Here is a 19,207-nt window from a genome sequence, read left to right as displayed (position 1 = left end):
GGACCCTCGACGGCCCTGTTGTTTGATTATCAAGAGTTTTTACGAAATCAGATGCAAGAAAGAATGGCTGAATTGCGGGCCAAACATGATGAAGATAAGTAGTCAAAAAGAGGAAAAAAAATGATGGAAAGAAGCTAGGAAAATTGATTGTCAATAAATTAAAAAAACTGCCTATATTAAAAGAAAGTACATTTTTGTAAAAAGATAAGATAATTGTGTAATGACAGCCAACCCCCAGGAGAGGGAGGAGGAGCTAAGGAGATATTAAAACTCAACAGTTTTCAGAGGACAAGATCAAAGGAGGAAGCATGAAGCGGAGCTACAGGATGGAGGGAGAACGAGGATGGAATCCGCCTGGATACAGCAACCCGATATATGACCTACCTCGACCTACGACTCTGAATTTGCCTCACCCTCTGACCTTAGAGGTAGGAGAAGGGCCGCATGTCTACTACAATGGAGGAACAATTACACACCAACCGAAGCGCAGAAGGACAGAGAATTATTATGAGACTCCAGTGAATGAAGATCCATCGGATACAGTTTATGAACAACCTGAAGTTCAACCTGAAGCTGACAGAGTGTACATGAACATTCGTGTCGACCGCCAGAGACCAAATTGGAGGTATGGAACAGTTTTGGTGACTATCCAACTTTGTGTCGTGATAATATTTTTGATATATTATTTGATGAGTCAAAAATCTAGCATCGCTGGCACAGCCCCGAGTAATCCCCTCGACCTGGTAGAAATACGACATGGCACCACTAAAGTAATCAACCAGACGTGTTGGAAAGGGGAGATGAGGCATCTTTATGAAGAATGGAGACGGGAGAAGGGAGCCTGCGATGCTGTCGAGGAAAAACCCTGTGAGGTGGGATGGAGAAGGGAGAAGATAGCAGTAATAAATTCCTATCTTCGCACCTTCAACATCACAGATTATAATGAAACCCTAGAGGTTTTGAGAAGAAGTACTACATATCCTGCGAAATCAAAAAGCAAGTGTGCACATCCAGTGATTCTACGAGTTGATAACACAACAAGCGACTTTACAGTCAATATTACTTTGTTATGTCTGGAGAAGCAAGAACAAAGAATGATCAGAAAGAACTGGGTCCAGATCGGGAAGGAGGAACCTGCTTGGTACCTCAGCGAATATTGTGCAGGATTGCCGGATGCAACAGGTGGATATTGGGTGAAGACAGACTATGGTGCCCCTGACTTCACCTACCCCGCGGCCCCACGGAATTACGCTTGTATCGAATTTCGCCCGGCATGGGAACCATGTTGGAACTGTATAACTTTTCGGTGCGAGGAGCCAGGGACCAACGGGACCACTGATGACCTGCCAGGTACTCCTACTCCATCATCAGGTAGGACACCTGAATTTTTTTTTTTTTAAGCTATTTGGGCTTGTAAAACTTGAAAAGCTTGGGTTAATATTATAGAAAAATTTGTAATAATGTGACTATCAGGATGTAAGTTAATGTTAGAAAAGGCCCAGTAGAATAGTATTTATGGTGATTGGAATATGATGAAATATTGTTTTGAGACCTATCATATGTTTTGCTATGCAGATGAGGGTAAGAGAATTATAATTTTTGAGATAAAGCTAAGGGGTGATGTAAGTTGAATCCTGAGTCCCTGATGAAAGATATTAGATCAAAAGGAAATAGTAGTGAAATATGAAGTATGGCTAAATGATTTTTTTTATGGATATGGGAACAAAGAGTAGAGATATTGAAATAATTTTTAATAAATCTATGGGAATAAATGTGTTAAAAGTGGTCTGGGCACAGATATAGGCTCAACATATTTTTATATCGATGAATTATATATAATACCCCAAAGGGTGATTTTGATAAAATTGACCAATGGTAGGATTGAGAATGATCCCTGATTTTGTTATGCAGATCTTAGAGGGTCACACATTTAGGAAGACCCTTTGTAAGGGGGATATAGTTATAGGGTTGGATTGGTTGGGATTTGATAAGAGTTATGACCCTGGCACTAGGGATGTGTTTTTTTTTTGGATGAATCCCTGAAGATGGATGGGGGGTTTATGAGTGGGTTAAATGGCGTGTCAATAAGTGTATTGTACGTGGTGACGTTTGAAGCCCCATGAAGCAGGTGTATCACGTGATTGACCCAGGGAAGGATTAGTTAGGTTTGCTATGGATTCCCCACAATTTTTTTTTGGGTCCCTTATTGTGATATATATTTTTTTGTTTTTGCTTTTGATTCGAGTTTTTGTGATGGAACTAGCAAGAAAAAGATTTTTTTGGTTAAGGGCACTTTGAGTAGATCCCACCTTAAAAGGTAATGCACTGTAATTGTGGTATTATTTTAACAGATTTTAATGATAAAATGAGATAAAAGGAGACAACATATAAAATCTATATTTTTGTCTGTAGTTGAAAATCCCCTTTAATCTAGGGATCACAGAAATATATGTGTCCTAATTTTATATAAACTTGTTATCTTATATCGATATATCCCTGTTTTATCGATAACATATAGAAGAGTTTTTAGGCAGATAAAGAATTTTTTTTTTTTAAATGAATAAGCCTCCTGAATCCAAAAATTTTGGAAAATCTATTGTGGTTAAATAGAAAGGAATAAGGATTTTATGTTATCCCATTTTATATTTTTGTTTGTTGTCTGAATATATATATAGACCAAATAATATAGAATAATTTATGGTAAAACATTTTTAAATATATTTTTGTTTTTCGAAGCATGATATATATGCCACCATTTTATTGCATGCACCAAGCATGTTATATATTTTGTCCACATGATGGCGTAGTCAAAAGAATGAATCATTTTGAGGCCTCGATGTGTGTGTGAAGCATTTTTAGTAGGACTTTATTGTTCTACGGGGTTTTTAGTTTGCCATCACTATCTTGCACCTGCCACGAATTTGTTGAAAGATGGCTGCACTGTGGACACAGTGATGAATATAATCAGAAGGAAAAGTATGGTTCCTGCTAGAGTCAGGAATTGTCCTGTCAGCAGTTATAAAGGTTGCAGTTATCAAAAGAGGGACCTTGGCATTATCTGTCCACCAAAAATTATGAAGACAAAGCCTTACCAAATAAGGTCAAAATTTAGTTATTGGCCAACGAGCTGCAGAAAAATGGGGGGGCCAACTAATGGGAAACTCTTGAGGGGTAAGGATGGGCATCAGAAAAGGGCGGGATCGACCCGATCCTAAATAAGACCCATAACCCTGAAGATCCTCACTTTTTATTGAAACCTCTTGGTGGAACAGTAAACATCAACTAACCATGGCTTGGTATGCTACGGGGAAAGGCCTCATTGGGAGACCAGGCGATCTGCAAAATGTGAGTAATAAAATGGAATATCGGATAATAATATGATTTTTTTTATATTTGTTGTGGCGGATATAGCGAACAACTAAATTAATAGTGTGGGGATTAATTTTAATTCTCCTTTGGTTATGTCTGGTCGACCACTTGGTTTTAGTAATTTGGGTTTTGATGTATTTTTATTATTTTTTTTTACTCTCCCGCCAAGAGGTTCCGCTACTCGGAAGAGCGACCACACCCTCGCTCTCCCGTAGTAGAGGTGTTCTGCATCGATGGAGTAGATGCGGATAGACACTTAGACTAAGATTAGAATGTATATATTGGGAGCCGCAATATTTTAGGTTTCCCTCGAGTCTAAGAATTGTCGAATTTTTTTTTTTTTTTTTTATATATGTGTTTAACAGGATGACCAAGATAAGCCGCAGTGTGTCTTCTGCGGAGATGAGCTACTCACCTCGGCTTGGGTCGTGAAAGGAGAATATTACGGTCATTGTTGTTATTCGTTGCCCACGGTGGATGAGAGAAGAGAGATGTGGCTCATCCCAGATGGGCTATTTATAAACTTTGTCAATGATTTTTTTATTGATATCCAGTGTGGTGCCTGGGTGTGGCCCGGCTTTGCTGACCTCGCGGGTTCAAGTAAGTTGGAAGGTTTGGTTCAAAGTCGCCTGAAAAAGGTACATTATCATGTTAACAATGAGGGTGAGCTCATTGGGAGAACTTTCCCTTTAATGCGCATGATATGGCGCCTGCCTGACGGTACTCGGCGCTTGACATTCAACACCTTGGCTGGCTTTTGTGTAGCCGCCACCCCGTTGAGACAGGTCGGATCCAGTCCGGTTGAGGATGAGTGGCCCTACGAACCAGTAACGCCCAGTTCGCCCATCCTGGACCGGGTTGACGAGCCTGGGGAACCCAGTGCCGCCCGACGGGATGCTCCAGTTGGTAAGGTTATGCCACTGTCGAGAACACCCTCCTCCACGGTTTCATCGAGCACCGATGACCTGGAGGGTGTGCCGGGCGAAAATGGGGGTGGGACGGGGTCATCTCCCTCCCTGATGATAAGGGAACTGGGCCTGTGGTCTCCTCTTGCTGACCCTCCGTCAGACACCTTGCATTCTGAATCCCCGGTGTCTCCGTTGTCGGATGACATGGGGGAGGTGGATGAGGGTGACTGGTTGCAGCTGGGTGATGAAGGGCTCGCGAGGTTGGTCGGTTTGGACACCATTGATCTCTAGGGGGGGGTGTTGAATTGAGTGGATTGAGTGGAGTCAGATGAAACGCCATATCATGTAAAATGAGATAACAAATTAATGAACTAGACTCAATTCGTAGTTAGAGACCAATTGGTGTCTGTAGGACTGAATCATTCTTTGGCCTCTGGGGGTAGTTCCTCAAAGTAACCACTAGATGCCGCCAAACCTGTACAACTAAGCCGCCCACTCAGCATTGCCCGGACACACATTCCTTATAAGGCCAGATATAAATTGAGTGTAAATGAATGTTATCCTGAATTAAGTAATAATATATAACACAATCTATATTCGACAATTGTTAACCTGATTTTTGGATCAATGTTTGTAGCACATTGAAAGTCAACTATGAAGTTTTGCTGTCTTCCTTTTTCTTCTCTTTCATAATCGATATTGTCTTTTATCGCTATCGCTGATAATATTGCTGTAACTGCATTGAAAAGATTGACTGTATGTACTGCTCTCTCAACAGGACATACAGGATGTGTAACAGACTTAGAATTAACCTGTTAGGACCCTGAGAGAATTTGGGATTTAACATGTCATGTATATATATGTTATTTATGCTTGCTTAATTAATATATATATGATTTTATTGATTTTAATGTTCATCATTGTCGGATAGAGCTGAAGACCTTGACATATTTTCATGTATGACTCATCATTCAACGTTGTGTATCCATGACACATTTGTAAAGAATGTATGACTTCATTTTCATGGCTCGTCTGTGGAAAATTACTGAAAATGAGTTCCAACAAGTGCGCGTTGATATGAGGAGGCGGAAGGACATTCACGGAAGAAGTCGGTGGTCTGACCGAAGGTGATAAAAAGCCGTCACCAGCTACGATCGGGGTCCTTTCTACTCTGCGATCTGGTCGGTGAAGGAGTGTATTCCTGAAGATGGATTTATGCCTGTTTGAGGACTTTGGTTCTTTACGAAGGACTGGAACCAACCGTGAATGGAATTATCTTCAATAATTGGTAATGTACAACTTTGTTTTAGCAATAATGATGTATAATAGGAAGATATGAATGACTAATCGCGTGTTAGGGTAGGGGCCATTTAATACACTCCCATATCTTCAAATTATTTTTAGCCAAAAACATCTTATTGTAAATCAGGTCTTAAGCTTTTCCGAGAAATGATCAATCTCAGAAAGCTTATTGTAAAAGGTTATATTATTCTTAATCTCCTGTCTTTATCTTATTTTATTTTATTTTAATTTATTTTATTTTATTTTGATTGATTTAAGGTTTTATCATTAAAAGTGATTGTTATGATTAATATTGGTTGTCTTATTATTGTCAATAAAATTGTTTGAAAGACAATGTTGTGATTTTTTTATTCATATCGGTTGTCTTATTATTGTCAATAAAATTGGTTAAAAGACAAGGTTCGTATTAGTCATATTATTGTCTGGTCTGATTTTATTTTTATATTCGGACGTTTGATAAGTCCGTAATTGTTTTTGATTTTATTTTGAGACTCGGACGTTTGATAAGTCCGTAATTGTTTTTGATTTTATTTTGAGACTCGGACGTTTGATAAGTCCGTAATTGTTTTTGATTTTATTTTGAGACTCGGACGTTTGATAAGTCCATAATTGTTTTTGATTTTATTTTGAGACTCGGACGTTTGATAAGTCCGTAATTGTTTTTGATTTTATTTTGAGACTCGGACGTTTGATAAGTCCGTAATTGTTTTTGATTTTATTTTGAGACTCGGACGTTTGATAAGTCCGTAATTGTTTTTGATTTTATTTTGAGACTCGGACGTTTGATAAGTCCGTAATTGTTTTTGATTTTATTTTGAGACTCGGACGTTTGATAAGTCCTTATTTGTTTTGATTTTATTTTGAGACTCGGACGTTTGATAAGTCCGTATTTGTTTTTGATTTTATTTTGAGACTCGGACGTTTGATAAGTCCGTATTTGTTTTTGATTTTATTTTGAGACTCGGACGTTGATAAGTCCGTATTTGTTTTTGATTTTATTTTGATATTTGGACGCTTGATAAGTCCTTATTTGTTTTTGATTTTATTTTTATGGACATTTTATGAGTCCGCATTAATATTAATTTTTCCCTCTCCAAGAAGGACAACAGAATTGGACTTTTGGAAGAAGGTAAATGTATTTGAATAACCTCTAACCAATGCTTCCATCTGTATTAATATAAGTCAAATACTCCTGCTTGATATGTAACAAATCCGTATGATCCTAACAAGGATTATTAAATTACTAGGTCAATAACAAATGCAAACAACTCAGAGAAGTGGAGCTGCCAATGAAGTGAGGTGTACATGCTAGCATTCCTGGGCTCTGTGTGTGTGGTTACTCACTCAGGATTGATAGGTGGATGAAAACGGATTGGCCTCATGATAAGAAGACAGTGAACAAACCTAGGTGAATCCACTTTGATATATCGGCTTATCTAATTCCCGTCTCCTCACGCTGACGCCTTAGAGCGGGTGAGGAAAAAGGGGAATTTCTAACCCTTTAATTGGAGAGTCGATCAGGACATATTTCCCGATTTAAGTCCTGCGGGTAAGCGGAAGTTGACAGTGTAGGAGAAGTGGGCAAAAGTCTGCCCCCTGTGAATGTGCAAAAATCGTCAAAAATGGGACATTCAAAAATTCGTAGCTCACTTCCTGTTCATTTTAGCATATGGGTCCAAGAGACTTTTTTGTAGGTCTTGGGCTCCCTCATACACCTAAAAATATTCGTCGTTCTTGCTTAAACGTACAACCGGGGCTGCTTCGTTAAAAACTTCTAGTGGGCGCTATTGAGTCATTTTTGTAAAAATAGAACAATCAACAATAAAATATTGCTCATTTTACCAGGCCAGATGTGTGTGCCAAGTTTCATGAGTTTCTGTGCATGTTTAGACCCTCAAAACTGGCGTTGTTTTCTTGGCGAACAGCGCTTAGCCACACCCACAGCAATTCACGAAAACTCACAAACTTCGTGTTGTGACATCATGAAGGCAGAAACCCTCATCTGAGCAAATATGAGGTAGGTCCAGTTAACGTGTTTGGAGAAAAACGTAGAAGAAAATTCGTAAGAAAAAAAATTGCCACTAGGTGGCGCTATCAGTTAGATGAAATATAAGTCAGTAGATGTCTTTAGGGCTGGACTCTCATCAAATGTGTGAAATTTTGAGAAGATAGGATCATCTCGGTCAAGTTAATGCAGCTTTTATTTTCACGAAAAATCTTCAGACTTTGCGGCACCGTAGCGGCCACGCCCTTTGGCGAAAAGTTACAATATTCGGTGTGGGGCATGATCAACATCTTAAGGCTTTTCTGACCAATTTTCAAATGGATCCCTTCAACAAGCTCAGCACAGTAGCTAAAAACGTAAAATATGACATTTATTGTAACCACTAGGTGGCGCTATATGTATAACTGAATTTTATCATCTAGATGTTTTCAGGCCGTGACTATTACGTTGCCTGAGAAGTTTGAGATTTTTTGGAGCTTGAACATGGGAGTTATTAAGCATTTGCTCTTTCTGGACAAATGAAATTTTAAAGGCAATATTTGATGCTCCGCCCCCGTCATATAGTATTATGAAAAGGCAAGATGTTTTGCCCAGCTGTTCTCTCAGATCTTGAGATGATAAATGCCAAGTTTGAAGTCAATTGGATGAAAAATGTTTGCAAAGGGGGAAAAAGCATGACCACAGTGAATGTGCCAAAATAGGCCAAAATTGGACATTAAAAAATTCATAGCTCACTTCCTGTACATTTTAGCTACATGGTCTCAATAGACTTTTTTGTGCGTCTCGGGGTGCTACACGTGCCTGCCAATTTTTGTTGCTCTAGCTCAAACGTGCCGGGCTTGGTTTTTATTTTTCTACGCTAGGGGGCGCTATCGAGTCGCATTGTTATGACGACTTAATAATATAAAATTTTTCGCCGGGCCTGAGGAGTGTGCAAAGTTCGGTGAGTTTTCATGAATGTTTAGGTACCCAAAATCGCGATCGTTTGCGGAGAATAAAGAAGAAGAATAATAACTAGAGCTGCGAGCAGCTATAAAGGGCCCTCGCAGCCCGGGCCACGTTGGAGTCCTTGCACGTTGGGGTACTTGCACGTTAGGGTACTGGCACGTTGGGGTACTGGCATATTGGAAGCAAAATTTCTTTGAAAATGGCATAATAAACGTTTACATGTAGAATATTTTTTTTGCCAGTGTGTGTCAAGCTCAACGGGTTTTGGTGATTGTTAAGACCTGCAAAAATCAGCGTCCTTTTTTATTTTTAGGCAATGAGTTGCCCTGATTGGTATTTTTTGTAAAAGTGTATGTATACATCATCGCTCGTTGTACTCATTGCACAATGTTACTTTTATTGTCCAAAGGTGCAATCAAAAATGAATAAAACAAAATGGAAACGTACATACGTTTGGATCGGTGTGAAGCCAGTGAACAATTTGAGTGGTGGAAACTAAAAGAATATTCAGAAATGACTTAGTCATCACACTTAGAATGAGTTTACATTTTTTTGTACAAAATACCGTATGTGGGTTTTTTTTTTTATATAAGCCTCAAGGGCTAGGTGGCGCTGTATTTATAACTGAATGTTGTCATCGAGATACCTTCAGGCCTTGATTATAAGCATACATGTCAAGTGTGGGATTTTTTTTGGAGCATGTACCGTGGAGTTATTAAGCATATCCTTCATTCACGATATTGCTTTTAATGTCCACAGAGGCTATCAAAAATAAATAAAAATATATATATGTTTGGATAAGTCTGATGCCAGTGAACATTTTGAGTGGTGGAAACTAAAAGAATATTCATAAATGACTGAGTTATCACACTTAGAATGAGTTTACATTTTTTGTACAAAATACCGTATGTGGGGTATTTTTTTTTCATGCCTCAAGGGCTAGGTGGCGCTGCATATATAACTGAATGTTGTCATAGAGATAACTTCAGGCCTTGACGATAAACATACATGTCAAGTTTGGGATTTTTTGGAGCATGTACCGGGGAGTTATCAAGCATATCCTTTTTCATTGCGAAACACAAATTTTGATGCCACGCCCTCATCATATAGTATTTCGAAAAGTCAAGATTTTCCCCCCTGTCGTTGGCTCAGGTCTTGACATTGTCCAGGTCAAGTCTTAACTCAGTCGGATGAAACGTGGAGAAGAAGTGGGCAAAAGTATGCCCCCTGTAAATGTGCAAAAATCATCAAAAATGGGACATTCAAAAATGCGTAGCTCACTTCCTGTTCATTTTAGCATATGGGTCCAAGAGACTTTTATGTAGGTCTTGGGCTCCCTCATACACCTAAAATTTTTCGTAGATCTTGCTTAAACGTACAACCGGGGCTGCTTCGTTAAAATTTTCTAGGGGTCGCTATTGAGTCATTTTTGTAAAAATAGCACAATCAACATTAAAATATTGCTCATTTTACCAGGCCAGATGTGTGTGCCAAGTTTCATGAGTTTCTGTGCATGTTTAGACCCTCAAAACCGGCGTTGTTTTCTTGGCGAACAGCGCTTAGCCACGCCCACAGCAATTCACGAAAACTCACAAACTTCGTGTTGTGACATCATGAAGGCCGAAACCCTCATCTGAGCAAATCTGAGGTAGGTCCAGTTAACGTGTTTGGACAAAAACGTAGAAGAAAATTCGTAAGAAAAAAAAAATGCCACTAGGTGGCGCTATCAGTAAGATGAAATATAAGTTCGTAGATGTCTTTAGGGCTGGACTCTCATCAAATGTGTGAAATTTTGAGAAGATAGGATCATCTCGGTCAAGTTAATGCAGCTTTTATTGTCACGAAAAATCTTCAGACTTTGCGTCACCGTAGCGGCCACGCCCTTTGGCGAAAAGTTACAATATTCGGTGTGGGGCATGATCAACATCTTAAGGCTTTTCTGACCAATTTTCAACTGGATCCCTTCAACGAGCTCAGCACTGTAGCTAAAAACGTAAAGTATGACATTTATTGTTACCACTAGGTGGCGCTATATGTATAACTGAATTTTATCATATAGATGTTTTCAGGCCGTGACTATTACGTTTTCTGAGAAGTTTGAGATTTTTCGGAGCTTGAACATGGGAGTTATTAAGCATTTGCTCTTTCTGGACAAATGAAATTTTCAAGGCAATATTTGATGCCCCGCCCCCGTCATATAGTATTTCAAAAAGTCAAGGTTTTTTGCCCAGTTGTTGTCTCAGGTCTTGAGATGATAAATGCCAATTTTGAAGTCAACTGGATGAAAAATGTTTGCAAAGGGGGAAAAAGCATGACCACAGTGAATGTGCCAAAATAGGCCAAAATTGGACATTAAAAAATTCATAGCTCATTTCCTGTACATTTTAGCTACATGGTCCCAATAGACTTTTTTGTGCGTCTCGGGGTGCTACACGTGCCTGCCAATTTTCGTTGCTCTAGCTCAAACGTGCCGGGCTTGGTTATTATTTTTCTACGCTAGGGGGCGCTATAGAGTCGCGTTGTTATGACGCCTTCATAATATCAAATTTTTCGCCGGGCCCAAAGAGTGCGCAAAGTTCGGTGAGTTTTCGTGAATGTTTAGGTACCCAAAATCGCGATCGTTTGCGGAGAATAAAGAAGAAGAAGAGGAAGAATAATAATAACTAGAGCTGCGAGCAGCTATAAAGGGCCCTCGCAGCCCGGGCCACGTTGGGGTCCTTGCACGTTGGGGTACTTGCACGTTGGGGTACTGGCACATTGGGGTACTGGCATATTGGAAGCAAAATTTCTTTGAAAATGGCATAATAAACGTTTACATGTAGAATATTTTTTTGCCAGTGTGTGTATCAAGCTCAACGGGTTTTGGTGATTGTTAAGACCTGCAAAAATCAGCGTCCTTTTTTATTTTTAGGCAATGAGTTGCCCTGATTGGTATTTTTTTGTAAAAGTGTATATACACATCATCGCTCGTTGTACTCATTGCACAATGTTACTTTTATTGTCCAAAGGGGCAATCAAAAATGAATAAAACAAAATGGAAACGTACATACGTTTGGATCGGTGTGAAGCCAGTGAACAATTTGAGTGGTGGAAACTAAAAGAATATTCATAAATGACAGTCATCACACTTAGAATGAGTTTACATTTTTTTGTACAAAATACCGTATGTGGGGTTTTTTTTTTTATATAAGCCTCAAGGGCTAGGTGGCGCTGTATTTATAACTGAATGTTGTCATCGAGATACCTTCAGGCCTTGATTATAAGCATACATGTCAAGTGTGGGATTTTTTTTGGAGCATGTACCGTGGAGTTATTAAGCATATCCTTCATTCACGATATTGCTTTTAATGTCCACAGAGGCTATCAAAAATAAATAAAAATATATATATGTTTGGATAAGTCTGATGCCAGTGAACATTTTGAGTGGTGGAAACTAAAAGAATATTCATAAATGACTGAGTTATCACACTTAGAATGAGTTTACATTTTTTGTACAAAATACCGTATGTGGGGTATTTTTTTTTTATGCCTCAAGGGCTAGGTGGCGCTGCATATATAACTGAATGTTGTCATAGAGATAGCTTCAGGCCTTGACGATAAACATACATGTCAAATTTGGGATTTTTTGGAGCATGTACCGGGGAGTTATTAAGCATATCCTTTTTCAGTGCGAAACACAAATTTTGATGCCCCGCCTTCATCATATAGTATTTCGAAAGGTCAAGATTTTTCCCCCTGTCGTTGGCTCAGGTCTTGACATGGTCCAGGTCAAGTCTTAACTCAGTCAGATGAAACGTGTAGGAGTAGTGGGCAAAAGTCTGCCCCCTGTGAATGTGCAAAAATCGTCAAAAATGGGACATTCAAAAATTCGTAGCTCACTTCCTGTTCATTTTAGCATATGGGTCCAAGAGACTTTTTTGTAGGTCTTGGGCTCCCTCATACACCTAAAAATATTCGTCGTTCTTGCTTAAACGTACAACAGGGGCTGCTTCGTTAAAAACTTCTAGGGGGCGCTATTGAGTCATTTTTGTAAAAATAGCACAATCAACAATAAAATATTGCTCATTTTACCAGGCCAGATGTGTGTGCGAAGTTTCATGAGTTTCTGTGCATGTTTAGACCCTCAAAACTGGCGTTGTTTTCTTGGCGAACAGCGCTTAGCCACACCCACAGCAATTCGCGAAAACTCACAAACTTCGTGTTGTGACATCATGAAGGCCGAAACCCTCATCTGAGCAAATATGAGATAGGTCCAGTTAACGTGTTTGGAGAAAAACGTAGAAGAAAATTCGTAAGAAAAAAAATTGCCACTAGGTGGCGCTATCAGTTAGATGAAATATAAGTCAGTAGATGTCTTTAGGGCTGGACTCTCATCAAATGTGTTTAATTTTGAGAAGATAGGATCATCTCGGTCAAGTTAATGCAGCTTTTATTTTCACGAAAAATCTTCAGACTTTGCGTCACAGTAGCGGCCACGCCCTTTGGCGAAAAGTTACAATATTCGGTGTGGGGCATGATCAACATCTTAAGGCTTTTTTGACCAATTTTCAAATGGATCCCTTCAACAAGCTCAGCACAGTAGCTAAAAACGTAAAGTATGACATTTATTGTAACCACTAGGTGGCGCTATATGTATAACTGAATTTTATCATATAGATGTTTTCAGGCCGTGACTATTACGTTGCCTGAGAAGTTTGAGATTTTTTGGAGCTTGAACATGGGAGTTATTAAGCATTTGCTCTTTCTGGACAAATGAAATTTTAAAGGCAATATTTGATGCCCCGCCCCCGTCATATAGTATTTTAAAAAGGCAAGATGTTTTGCCCAGTTGTTCTCTCAGGTCTTGAGATGATAAATGCCAAGTTTGAAGTCAATTGGATGAAAAATGTTTGCAAAGGGGGAAAAAGCATGACCACAGTGAATGTGCCAAAATAGGCCAAAATTGGACATTAAAAAATTCATAGCTCACTTCCTGTACATTTTAGCTACATGGTCCCAATAGACTTTTTTGTGCGTCTCGGGGTGCTACACGTGCCTGCCAATTTTTGTTGCTCTAGCTCAAACGTGCCGGGCTTGGTTTTTATTTTTCTACGCTAGGGGGCGCTATCGAGTCGCATTGTTATGACGACTTAATAATATAAAATTTTTCGCCGGGCCTGAGGAGTGTGCAAAGTTCGGTGAGTTTTCGTGAATGTTTAGGTACCCAAAATCGCGATCGTTTGCGGAGAATAAAGAAGAAGAATAATAACTAGAGCTGCAAGCAGCTATAAAGGGCCCTCGCAGCCCGGGCCACGTTGGGGTCCTTGCACGTTGGGGTACTTGCACGTTGGGTTACTGGCACGTTGGGGTACTGGCATATTGGAAGCAAAATTTCTTTGAAAATGGCATAATAAACGTTTACATGTAGAATATTTTTTTTTGCCAGTGTCTGTCAAGCTCAACGGATTTTGGTGATTGTTAAGACCTGCAAAAATCAGCGTCCTTATTTATTTTTAGGCAATGAGTTGCCCTGATTGGTATTTTTTTGTAAAAGTGTATATACACATCATCGCTCGTTGTACTCATTGCACAATGTTTACTTTTATTGTCCAAAGGGGCAATCAAAAATGAATAAAACAAAATGGAAACGTACATACGTTTGGATCGGTGTGAAGCCAGTGAACAATTTGAGTGGTGGAAACTAAAAGAATATTCATAAATGACTTAGTTATCACACTTAGAATGAGTGTACATTTTTTGTACAAAATACCGTATGTGGGGTATTTTATTTTATTTTTTTATATAAGCCTCAAGGGCTAGGTGGCGCTGTATTTATAACTGAATGTTGTCATAGAGATACCTTCAGGCCTTGATTATAAGCATACATGTCAAGTGTGGGATTTTTTTTGGAGCATGTACCGTGGAGTTATTAAGCATATCCTTCATTCACGATATTGCTTTTAATGTCCATAGAGGCTATCAAAAATAAATAAAAATATATATATGTTTGGATAAGTCTGATGCCAGTGAACATTTTGAGTGGTGGAAACTAAAAGAATATTCATAAATGACTTCGTTATCACACTTAGAATGAGTTTACATTTTTTGTACAAAATACCGTATGTGGGGTATTTTTTTTTCATGCCTCAAGGGCTAGGTGGCGCTGCATATATAACTGAATGTTGTCATAGAGATAACTTCAGGCCTTGACGATAAACATACATGTCAAGTTTGGGATTTTTTGGAGCATGTACCGGGGAGTTATCAAGCATATCCTTTTTCATTGCGAAACACAAATTTTGATGCCCCGCCCTCATCATATAGTATTTCGAAAAGTCAAAAATTTTCCCCCTGTCGTTGGCTCAGGTCTTGACATGGTCCAGGCCAAGTCTTAACTCAGTCGGATGAAACGTGTAGGAGAGGTGGGCAAAAGTCTGCCCCCTGTGAATGTGCAAAAATCGTCAAAAATGGGACATTCAAAAATTCGTAGCCAACTTCCTGTTCATTTTAGCATATGGGTCCAAGAGACTTTTTTTGTAGGTCTTGGGCTCCCTCATACACCTAAAAATATTCGTCGTTCTTGCTTAAACGTACAACCGGGGCTGCTTCGTTAAAAACTTCTCGGGGGCGCTATTGAGTCATTTTTGTAAAAATAGCACAATCAACAATAAAATATTGCTCATTTTACCAGGCCAGATGTGTGTGCCAAGTTTCATGAGTTTCTGTGCATGTTTAGACCCTCAAAACTGGCGTTGTTTTCTTGGCGAACAGCGCTTAGCCACACCCACAGCAATTCGCGAAAACTCACAAACTTCGTGTTGTGACATCATGAAGGCCGAAACCCTCATCTGAGCAAATATGAGGTAGGTCCAGTTAACGTGTTTGGAGAAAAACGTAGAAGAAAATTCGTAAGAAAAAAAATTGCCACTAGGTGGCGCTATCAGTTAGATGAAATATAAGTCAGTAGATGTCTTTAGGGCTGGACTCTCATCAAATGTGTGAAATTTTGAGAAGATAGGATCATCTCGGTCAAGTTAATGCAGCTTTTATTTTCACGAAAAATCTTCAGACTTTGCGTCACCGTAGCGGCCACGCCCTTTGGCGAAAAGTTACAATATTCGGTGTGGGGCATGATCAACATCTTAAGCCTTTTCTGACCAATTTTCAAATGGATCCCTTCAACAAGCTCAGCACAGTAGCTAAAAACGTAAAGTATGACATTTATTGTAACCACTAGGTGGCGCTATATGTATAACTGAATTTTATCATATAGATGTTTTCAGGCCGTGACTATTACGTTGCCTGAGAAGTTTGAGATTTTTTGGAGCTTGAACATGGGAGTTATTAAGCATTTGCTCTTTCTGGACAAATGAAATTTTAAAGGCAATATTTGATGCCCCGCCCCCGTCATATAGTATTTCAAAAAGGCAAGATGTTTTGCCCAGTTTTTCTCTCAGGTCTTGAGATGATAAATGCCAAGTTTGAAGTCAATTGGATGAAAAATGTTTGCAAAGGGGGAAAAAGCATGAATGCAGTGAATGTGCCAAAATAGGCCAAAATTGGACATAAAAAAATTCATAGCTCACTTCCTGTACATTTTAGCTACATGGTCCCAATAGACTTTTTTGTGCGTCTCGGGGTGCTACACGTGCCTGCCAATTTTTGTTGCTCTAGCTCAAACGTGCCGGGCTTGGTTTTTATTTTTCTACGCTAGGGGGCGCTATCGAGTCGCATTGTTATGACGACTTAATAATATCAAATTTTTCGCCGGGCCTGAGGAGTGTGCAAAGTTCGGTGAGTTTTTGTGAATGTTTAGGTACCCAAAATCGCGATCGTTTGCGGAGAATAAAGAAGAAGAAGAATAATAATAATAATAATAACTAGAGCTGCGAGCAGCTATAAAGGGCCCTCGCAGCCCGGGCCACGTTGGGGTACTTGCACGTTGGGGAACTTGCACATTGGGGTACTGGCACATTGGAAGCAGAATTTCTTTGAAAATGGCATGATAAACGTGGATTTTTTTTTTTTTTTTTTTGCCAGGTGTGATGAGTGTGTCAAGCTCAATGGGTTTTGGTGATTGTTAAGATCTGCAAAAATCAGCGTCTTATTTTTTATTTTTAGGCAATGAGTTGCCCTGATTGGTATTTTTTGTAAAAGTGTATATACACATCATCGCTCGTTGTACTCATTGCACAATGTTACTTTTATTGTCCAAAGGGGCAATCAAAAATGAATAAAACAAAATGGAAATGTACATACGTTTGGATCGGTGTGAAGCCAGTGAACAATTTGAGTGGTGGAAACTAAAAGAATATTCATAAATGACTGAGTTATCACACTTAGAATGAGTGTACATTTTTTGTACAAAATACCGTATGTGGGGTATTTTTTTTTTATTCCTCAAGGGCTAGGTGGCGCTGCATATATAACTGAATGTTGTCACAGAGATAACTTCAGGCCTTGACGATAAACATACATGTCAAGTTTGGGATTTTTTGGAGCATGTACCGGGGAGTTATCAAGCATATCCTTTTTCATTGCGAAACACAAAATTTGATGCCCCGCCCTCATAATATAGTATTTCGAAAAGACAAAATTTTTCCCCCCTGTCGTTGGCTCAGGTCTTGACATGGTCCAGGCCAAGTCTTAACTCAGTCGGATGAAACGTGTAGGAGAAGTGGGCTAAAGTCTGCCCCCTGTGAATGTGCAAAAATCGTCAAAAATGGGACATTCAAAAATTCGTAGCTCACTTCCTGTTCATTTTAGCATATGGGTCCAAGAGACTTTTTTGTAGGTCTTGGGCTCCCTCATACACCTAAAAATATTCGTCGTTCTTGCTTAAACGTACAACCGGGGCTGCTTCGTTAAAAACTTCTAGGGGGCGCTATTGAGTAATTTTTGTAAAAATAGCACAATCAACACTAAAATATTGCTCATTTTACCAGGCCAGATGTGTGTGCCAAGTTTCATGAGTTTCTGTGCATGTTTAGACCCTCAAAACTGGCGTTGTTTTCTTGGCGAACAGCGCTTAGCCACGCCCACAGCAATTCGCGAAAACTCACAAACTTCGTGTTGTGACATCATGAAGGCCGAAACCCTCATCTGAGCAAATAAGAGGTAGGTCCAGTTAACGTGTTTGGAGAAAAACGTAGAAGAAAATTCGTAATAAAAAAAATTGCCACTAGGTGGCGCTATCAGTTAGATGAAATATAAGTCAGTAGATGTCTTTAGGGCTGGACTCTCATTAAATGTGTGAAATTTTGAGAAGATAGGATCATCTCGGTCAAGTTAATGCAGCTTTTATTTTCACGAAAAATCTTCAGACTTTGCGTCACCGTAGCGGCCACGCCCTTTGGCGAAAAGTTACAATATTCGGTGTGGGGCATGATCAACATCTTAAGGCTTTTCTGACCAATTTTCAAATGGATCCCTTCAACGAGCTCAGCACAGTAGCTAAAAACGTAAAGTATGACATTTATTGTAACCACTAGGTGGCGCTATATGTATAACTGAATTTTATCATATAGATGTTTTCAGGCCGTGACTATTACGTTGCCTGAGAAGTTTGAGATTTTTTGGAGCTTGTACATGGGAGTTATTCAGCATTTGCTCTTTCTGGACAAATGAAATTTTAAAGGCAATATTTGATGCCCCGCCCCCGTCATATAGTATTTCAAAAAGGCAAGATGTTTTGCCCAGTTTTTCTCTCAGGTCTTGAGATGATAAATGCCAAGTTTGAAGTCAATTGGATGAAAAAATTTTGCAAAGGGGGAAAAAGCATGACCACAGTGAATGTGCCAAAATAGGCCAAAATTGGACATAAAAAAATTCATAGCTCACTTCCTGTACATTTTAGCTACATGGTCCCAATAGACTTTTTTGTGCGTCTCGCGGTGCTACACGTGCCTGCCAATTTTTGTTGCTCTAGCTCAAACGTGCCGGGCTTGGTTTTTATTTTTCTACGCTAGGGGGCGCTATCGAGTCGCATTGTTATGACGACTTCATAATATCAAATTTTTCGCCGGGCCTGAGGAGTGTGCAAAGTTTGGTGAGTTTTCGTGAATGTTTAGGTACCCAAAATCGCGATCGTTTGCGGAGAATAAAGAATAATAATAATAATAATAATAATAATAATAATAATAATTTTTACAAAAACAATAGGGACCTCGCAGCGGTCGCTGCTCGGGCCCTAATAATAACTAGAGCTGCGAGCAGCTATAAAGGGCCCTCGCAGCCCGGGCCACGTTGGGGTCCTTGCACGTTGGGGTACTTGCACGTTGGGGTACTGGCACGTTGGGGTACTGGCATATTGGAAGCAAAATTTCTTTGAAAATGGCATAATAAACGTTTACATGTAGAATATTTTTTTGCCAGTGTGTGTGTCAAGCTCAACGGGTTTTGGTGATTGTTAAGACCTGCAAAAATCAGCGTCCTTTTTTATTTTTAGGCAATGAGTTGCCCTGATTGGTATTTTTTTGTAAAAGTGTATATACACATCATCGCTCGTTGTACTCATTGCACAATGTTACTTTTATTGTCCAAAGGGGCAATCAAAAATGAATAAAACAAAATGGAAACGTACATACGTTTGGATCGGTGTGAAGCCAGTGAACAATTTGAGTGGTGGAAACTAAAAGAATATTCATAAATGACTTAGTTATCACACTTAGAATGAGTGTACATTTTTTGTACAAAA

This window comes from Festucalex cinctus, chromosome 15 (assembly GCF_051991245.1).
Source record: "Festucalex cinctus isolate MCC-2025b chromosome 15, RoL_Fcin_1.0, whole genome shotgun sequence".
Lineage (NCBI taxonomy): Eukaryota > Metazoa > Chordata > Actinopteri > Syngnathiformes > Syngnathidae > Festucalex > Festucalex cinctus.
Note: the sequence above shows the minus strand (reverse complement) of the source record.